This window comes from Nicotiana tabacum, chromosome 8 (genome assembly GCF_000715075.1).
Source record: "Nicotiana tabacum cultivar K326 chromosome 8, ASM71507v2, whole genome shotgun sequence".
In the NCBI taxonomy this organism is placed as follows: Eukaryota; Viridiplantae; Streptophyta; class Magnoliopsida; order Solanales; family Solanaceae; genus Nicotiana; species Nicotiana tabacum.
Window position 1 is genome coordinate 99,483,664 of NC_134087.1, and position 8,002 is coordinate 99,491,665.

Here is an 8,002-nt window from a genome sequence, read left to right on the forward strand (position 1 = left end):
ATGTATAAGCGCCCTGTAGACAATAAACTGCGTCAAAAATAAATAAATCAAGACCGAAAAATATTGCAACAATCGTAGTATTTGATTTCAAATATTTGAGTGTTACAATCTCTATGGTTCCTCTGATTCTACTTTTCCAATATAAATCCAAGGACCTTTGAGCTTGATCTTGAATATCTAGTTGTTGCCACGAATGATGATCTTGAATTCAAGTAGCACGCACTTTGATTTCAATTCGTACTCCTTGAATCTTGATTTGTTCTTTGTTCTTGAGCTTGAACTTGATTTCTTGAACTTGAATTTGATTGCTTGAAACTTAAAACTTGTATAGAAATTTATGGCGTTTGATCCACGAGCTCTCTCTTGCTTCTTGTTATAACTTCTGATTTCTTTTCTGGGTTATGAAAACCCTATTTATAGTTGTGGGAGGGAAGATTTATGATAAGAACAAGTTCTTTCCGACCAATCATATCGAAGTGTGACAAGGCCGCGTTTGATTGGCCAGAACATGTCACTTGCACACGTTGCGCGGTTTCATTAGCCTTTTAATGTGACTTGGCATACCTTGTCATTTTGACACGTGGCATGATCCCATTGGTTCTTCCGTTCGACTTGGTGTGCCACATCATATGACACGTGGCACCAAATTGGACCTTTAGAAAGATGACATCTTGAGATTAATGAAGTGAGCTCATCACTTTAATCCAATTAAATGGGTTAGCCTAATGGATTAAGACTTATTTATTTAATCTATATATATTTGATTTATATAATTTATTCAATTATATTATCCCATAATATTTATTTAGACCAATATATCTTGAATTTAAAATATAGCCCAAAATAATTTATGAATTTAATTCCGTAAATTTATACTCCTATTAATTCCCCCTACTTCAAAACTTGTTAAGGTATAGACTTATCATAACCGAAAACAGGTCACGAAGTATTAGCTGACTATGAAATTGTCGCCTGCCAGATTAGAATGCAAATTATCACCCAAGTAATTTGTTACAACCCTATCAATTACCTTAACAATGTAATAATCATTACCTTTGAATAAAGACAAAAGCAAAACCATGCAAATTATAATTGTAGCCGCCAGTGACATCAAAATTTCCCATTAGGAAACAAATTCTTTATATTGTAATGACCAGATACAATAATGACTAGATACAATTTAAGTTTTCTTCGAATTCCTACATTGCTGCCAAAGTAAGACTACTCCCTTCTCGAAGATACATAGCAGAATCCCTTGAGAATGTAAAATACACGATCCCACATCGACAATTCACCTTCAAAAACTACCTTATGACTTCTATAAATACATGACTCTTTATTCTATTAGTTTCACTTTTAGCATTTGCAAATCACTTTGAGTCTACTTTTGATGACTTGGAAGCATTGAAATGGAGGTAATTTCTTCTTTTTTTCTTGTGCTTTCTTTATTCTATAGTCCTTTTTGTAGGTAAAACAAAAAGGATATGTTCTTGCTTAACGAGATGATCGACACATGAAGAAGAGTGTTTTAGGATGTGAAGGGATGCATACTCATCTCCCTCCCAATATCGGAGAAATTACTCTCAAGGTGGTCCGAATATCGGAGAGATTACTCTCAATGTGACCCGACTATCAGAGAGATTACTCTCAATGTGACCCGACTATCAGAGAGATTACTCTCAAGGTGACCCGACTATCGGAGAGATCACTCCCAAAATGACCCAAATATCGAAGAGATTACTCTCAAGATGGCCCGACTATCGAAGAGATTGCTCTCAATGTGGCCCGACTATCAGAGAGATTACTCTCAAGATGACCTGACTATCGGAGAGATTACTCTCAAGGTGGACCGACTTTTATCTTAGTCGCATAATTTTCATCTTTACGCGCTTGTAACAAAAGAATAATATCTTGTCGTGGGAGAGTCGAAATAACGAACCATTTGATTTCTCGAAAATTATACTTCAATATCTAAAACATATTCAAAACTTAGAATCAAACACCTTCAGAATCTTCCTAAATAATATTTTGAATCCAACTTTAGATTTTACCGTGTTGAAAATTTCAGATTTGCGCAGTCTCACCAAAAAGATCATATCTTGGTATAGAAAAGTCAAAATCACGAACCGTTTGATTTTTTTAGAAATTTAACTTGAAAATTTATAACATATCCAAAATGAAAAATTTAATGCCTTAAGGATAGTTTCAGATAATATTTTGAAATCAATATTAAATTCTGACGGGGCGTCAATTTTAGATTTGCGCGACTTCACCAAAATTTTTGTATCTTGATGTAGGAACGTCGAAATTACAAACCGTTTGATCTATTGGAAACTGAAATTCCAAATATATAAGATATCCAAAATGAAAAATTTAATGCCTTAAGGATAGTTTCAAATAATATTTCAAAGTCAATATTAAAGTCTAACATACTGACGATTTCAAATTTGCGCGACATCACCAAAACTTTTGTATCTTGATATAGAAATATTGAAATCATGGACCATTTGATTTCTTGAAAACTAAACTTCAAAATCTAAAACATCCCCAAAATGTAAAATTTAATTCCTTAAGGATAGTTTCAGATGATAGTTCAAGTAGTAACTAAATGGATTACATTCCATCGTACTTCATTCGGACAATGATTGGGGGATTATGTATCTTTTGAACTTATGCGACTGAACTCAGAGTTGAACTCTAAGATGCCTACGTACCTCAGTGAAGAGGATTAAGTCATTCTGTAGTTTAGAATGGGTAATTTTATTTATTTATTTTTTTTTAAATTTTTTATGTCCTAACTTTTGCCTAGGCTACCTCTTTCGTGGTTTTCTACCTAGCGAACTTTTTTTGGGCCGTACACAGTTTAGACTCATGCGGGCCAGGAGTGTAGAAACATGCAGTTTAGGCTCATGCATCAAGGAGCATTGCAACTTTATATAAGACGAAATTGGAGGGACCAATTTCTCGTTGTTAAGGCATCTCGGAAGATCACCTCAAAGGCTCGAGGCCACGGGTCGAGTACCCTCCCTCGAGGTCCGTCGACGCACGACATAGGGACAATGTTGGCCGCGGTCATGATGGGAATGGGGAGTTCCCTAGGCATGCAGTTAGTACTGATAGAGCCTGGTGCCATCTAGTTGTCTCATCCCCCTATTTTTTGTAATTAATGCTTTTGTACTATGTTGGAATTCCCCTCATATATAAAGGGAGTCCTTGACATTTTGTAAACCCTCTGTTGCTCCAGCTGCTCCATAAGAAATATAGAAGAACACTCTCTTTGCTCTCTCATATACTCTCTTGATATTATTTCTTTCATTTATTATCTCCATATTTGTTCATCATTTGCCTATCATTTGCCATAAAGAGCCTCCATTGATTTTATTATAACTGTTAGTCACATAACAACTGTATTCGATAGCTCGTAATCGAGCTCCGGAATCGACCCCGAGGCCTTGAATCCACAAGCTCGAGGCCCCGATAATTGGTCTATCGGTTCGATTATAGCTCTCTCCTTAACTCTTTTTGCCTCTAAGTCTCATACATCTAGCATCAATTTCTTAACAAAGTAGCATAAAAATAGATCACGTCTTTTTAGAGTCCCATCAACAAATTTAATTGTTATTACCGTTTTCACGGTAAACAGTTTGGCGCCAACCGTAGGGCTAAAAATAATAGTGATTATTTTCTTGTTGGTTTCGTTCTATAACACAAGTTATCTTTCACGTTTTTTCTTGTCCAAGATTTTCGATTTCACCTCATGATGTCTAACTCAGTAAACGAAGGTGAAAACAACAATCTTGAGGACCACGGGGAAAACACTGTGGCTATTCCAAGTGTTGGTGTACCGCCACAAAACCCTAAGAATGCACCAGCGCCAGTCCCCATGGATGCAATCTTACGCGATGCCCAACGGGTCAATATAAGCTCGCATACCGATAGAAACGTACGTCAAGGAGATCCACAAGAAGCTAGGAAAACCCCATCTACGGAAGAACGTGAGGGTAGCCTTCATGTTATTTTTGAAATGTTGCAGGCACAACATCTAGCTATTGCTCAGCTGCAAAGTCACCAAAAAACTCCCAGCACGGTAGCACCGGGGATAGCTCCTCCAGCCGAACAGGTGCCGGAGAGATCGAGCAATAACGGGTCGATGACTGATCCCGCCATCATAAAAGTGCTTGAGGACCTCACCAAAAGGATCGAATCGGGCGAGAAAATGATAGAAGCCAACGACAAGAAGGTCGAGACCTACAACTCCAGGGTCGACCAAATTTCGGGCGCACCCCCGGTCCTGAAAGGTGTGGATTCGAAGAAGTTCATATAAAGGTCATCCCCCGAGGAAGAGGCCCCGAAAACCCATTCCAAAGAAGTTCAGAATGCCGGAACTCCCAAAATACAATGGGACCTCAAACCCCAATGAACACGTTACTGCCTACACTTGTGCAGTGAAGGGCAACGATATAAGGGATGACAAGATCGAGTCCGTCTTACTAAAGAAGTTTGGGGAAACACTCTCTAAGGGGTCCATGATGTGGTATCACAACCTAGCTCCTAACTCCATAGATTCATTTGCCATGCTAGCAGACTTCTTCATAAAAGTACATGCTGGTGCCTTCAAAGTAGCAACGAGGAAATCCGACGTGTTCAAAATCAATCAGAGAGACAACAAAATGTTGCGAGAGTTCGTATCTCGCTTCCAAATGGAACAGATGGAGGTACCGCTAGTCTCTGACGACTGGGCAGTGTAGGCTTTCACTCAAGGTCTGAACGAACGAAGCTCGACGGCTTCAAAACAGTTGAAACAGAATTTGATCGTATATCCTGTTGTGATCTGGTCGGACGTCCACAAGCGATACCAATCAAAGATTAGGGCCGAAGAAGACCAGCTGGGAGCCCCCTCGAGCTCAGTATATCCAAGCAGGTTTCCGACGAAGGAACCGAAGCCGAACAAAGAAAGGTCCCAGCCATACACCAAAGATAGGAGGAACACCCCGAGGCGTAATCCACCTCGTAATGATCGAAGGATAGACCGAGGACAGGATCCTTGGGGACCCATCAATAGAGCCAGATTCGATAGGAAAGGGGGGCCAATGGGGGCACCCCACTTATCAGAATACAACTTCAACGTCGATGTATCGGGCATCGTGTTCACAATCAGTAAAATCAGAGACGCCAGGTAGCCCAGGACTGTACAATCGGATCCTTCACATAGGAATCATAACTTAGTGTGCGAGTTTCACAACACGCACGACCATAGGACCGAGGATTGCCACCAACTCCAAGAGGAGGTAGCTCGACTACTTAACAAAGGTCACCTCCGGGAATTCCTCAGCGACCGAGCCAAAAATTAGTTCCGAGAAGGAGAGGCGGAAAGAAGAACGAAACAAATGAGCCACAACATGTTATCCATATGATCTTGGGAGGCGTCGATGCCCAGTAGGAACCCGTGATGAGAAGGACAAAAATATCCATTACCAGAAAAAAGCGAACCCGGGGGTACATACCCGAGGATGCCCTCACTTTCAGCAAAGAGGACACCGAAACTGTGTCTCAACCTCACAATGATGCACTGGTAATCTCTTTCCTTGTAAATTCTTTTCAAATAAAACGTGTACTCGTGGATCCAGGTAGCTCGGCCAACATCATCAGGTCGAGGGTGATAGAGCAGCTCGGACTGCTTGACCAAATCATGTCCGCCACTCGAGTCCTCAACGGATTCAACATGGCAAGTGAAACAACGAAAGGAGAAATCACCCTCCCAGTCACCGTGGATGGCACAACCCAAAATGCTAAATTCCATGCCATCGAAGGGGACATGAGGTACAACGCCTTGTTCGGACGGCCGTGGATACACTGCATGAGAGCAGTACCATCAACTCTCCACCAAATGATGAAATTCCCAACAAAGGATGGAATTAAAACCATCTACGGGGAATAACATGAGGCAAGGGAAATGTTTGCGGTGCACGACGTGGTACCGGCACCAATATCTCCGCCCGAAAAGGAGCCAAAAGGTAATCTAGCCTCACCTTCGATTAAGCCCGATTACATAAAGTAAGGGACCATACCGTGTCCTCATCTCGAGTAACTAGGACATATCGGTCCTCGAAACATCACCGGCACATCCTATACTAAGGTATAACCATCTCCCTTTTCATTTAGTATTTCGTACCAACCCTTATGCAGGTGCCTGACTAGAGCAGTCAAAACGCTAACCCAGCTCGATGACCTTAAGGTTTCAAAGCATCTGTTGCACTCTTTTCCTTCGACCGAGTTTTTATCCCGAAAAGGGTTTTACCGGCAAGGTTTTTAACGAGGCAACATCTATATGCTACCTTATGAGGATCCAACAAGTGTTCAAGGCTTCTTTTGCAATCGATCCCGAACACTGGGGGCATTCCTCCGGAGGGTCATAATACACTCGAAAAAGCTAAGAAATGCCAAATGGGGTCCCAGTAGGGAAACGATGTACCTGGCCAAACAGTCAAACAAACCGTGTCCGTATAGCCGGACCCCCGACGACGAAAGCATGGACACTTGTATCGAATAATTGAAGAATATCTTTTGTCAAAGCATCTCGCACTCCAAAAGAAGCTCGTCGCCTCCGCAAAAATGACTTCTCCGCCAGAAACGTCCCGAAGACTCGGGGACTTGTGTCAACAATTCAACGCCCGAATGACCTCCGGGTTGGGACTCCAAAATCATAAGCCCTCAGATGAGGCAACAATCACAAAACATCTCCAATGCCGAAAGTACCCCGAATACTTGGGGACTAGCATCAAAATCTCTAAAAACACACAACCTCAGGGTTGGGATCTCCAAAATCGTAAGCCCTCGATAAGGGAATACGAAGTCTACAAAGAATGGATCCCGAGTCAAGAAATCCTCGACGACTCGGGGACTGCCGTCAAGCGCCACCTCCATTGACTTGTCAAAACCCGAGGCCATAAGACCCCGAGCAGGCAGACTCGGTCTCGTAAGATCTATATAAAGCAGCAACTATATCTGTAAGACCTCAACGACATGAAAAACCTGTTATACCTCAATGACATGTAAAAACTGTAAGACCTCAATGGCATGTAAAAACTGTAAGACCTCAATGGCATGTAAAAACTGTAATACCTCAACGACATGTAAAACTTGTAAGACCTCACTAAAGGCATAGACCCGATCCCAAAGTTTCGGCTATATATCGAACTTGTAAGACCCCTAAAAATGCATACCCTCGATATAAATGACGAAACTACCTCATTCGCGACTCAAAGGCTCCGGCCTAACACAATTGACTCTGGTCACACGGTTGTACCAGCTGAACTAACACGACTCGGGGATGCCCAACCGTCGCTACAAGGCATAAGAGCCATTGTCGCCAGCCCACACAGGCCTTCAATTACTCCAAATCTACTTCAGAAAGAACCAGTTAAACAGGCTACCCTCAACATAAGAAAAAAGCTTCGACCATGTCGGCTCCTGATCACAGGCTTCGAGCTACTCAGCCTCCGAGCCAAACCTCCTGAGGTGCTCGAACATCGCCGCAAGTTACCCAAAATTGAGGTTCTTCCCGAATCGACACAGGTCAGGCAAAAATTACTTAAAAATCCCTTAACGAGAGGAAAAATAAAGCCTACATAAATAGTCACATCGACCAAGCGCGTAAGAGCCATTGTCGCCAGCCTAATGAGCCTTAGGGCCACATACAAAAAAGGTTGCATCGACCAAAAGCGTAAGAGCCACTGTCGCCAGCTTGAAATCTGAGAACTTGAGGGTGAAAATGAGCTCGAGTCGTAACCCGATTCAGAGACCGGACCCAAAACAGTTAATTAAATATGCCTAATAGCAAGGCATAAGAGCCACTGTCGCCAGCCCACACTAAAGACTGCATCGTCCCATGGCGTAAGAGCCACTATCTCTAGCCCACACTAAAAGGCCGCATCGGCCCACGACGTAAGACCCACTGTCGCCCGCCCACACTAAAAGGCTGCATTAGCCCACGATGTAAGGG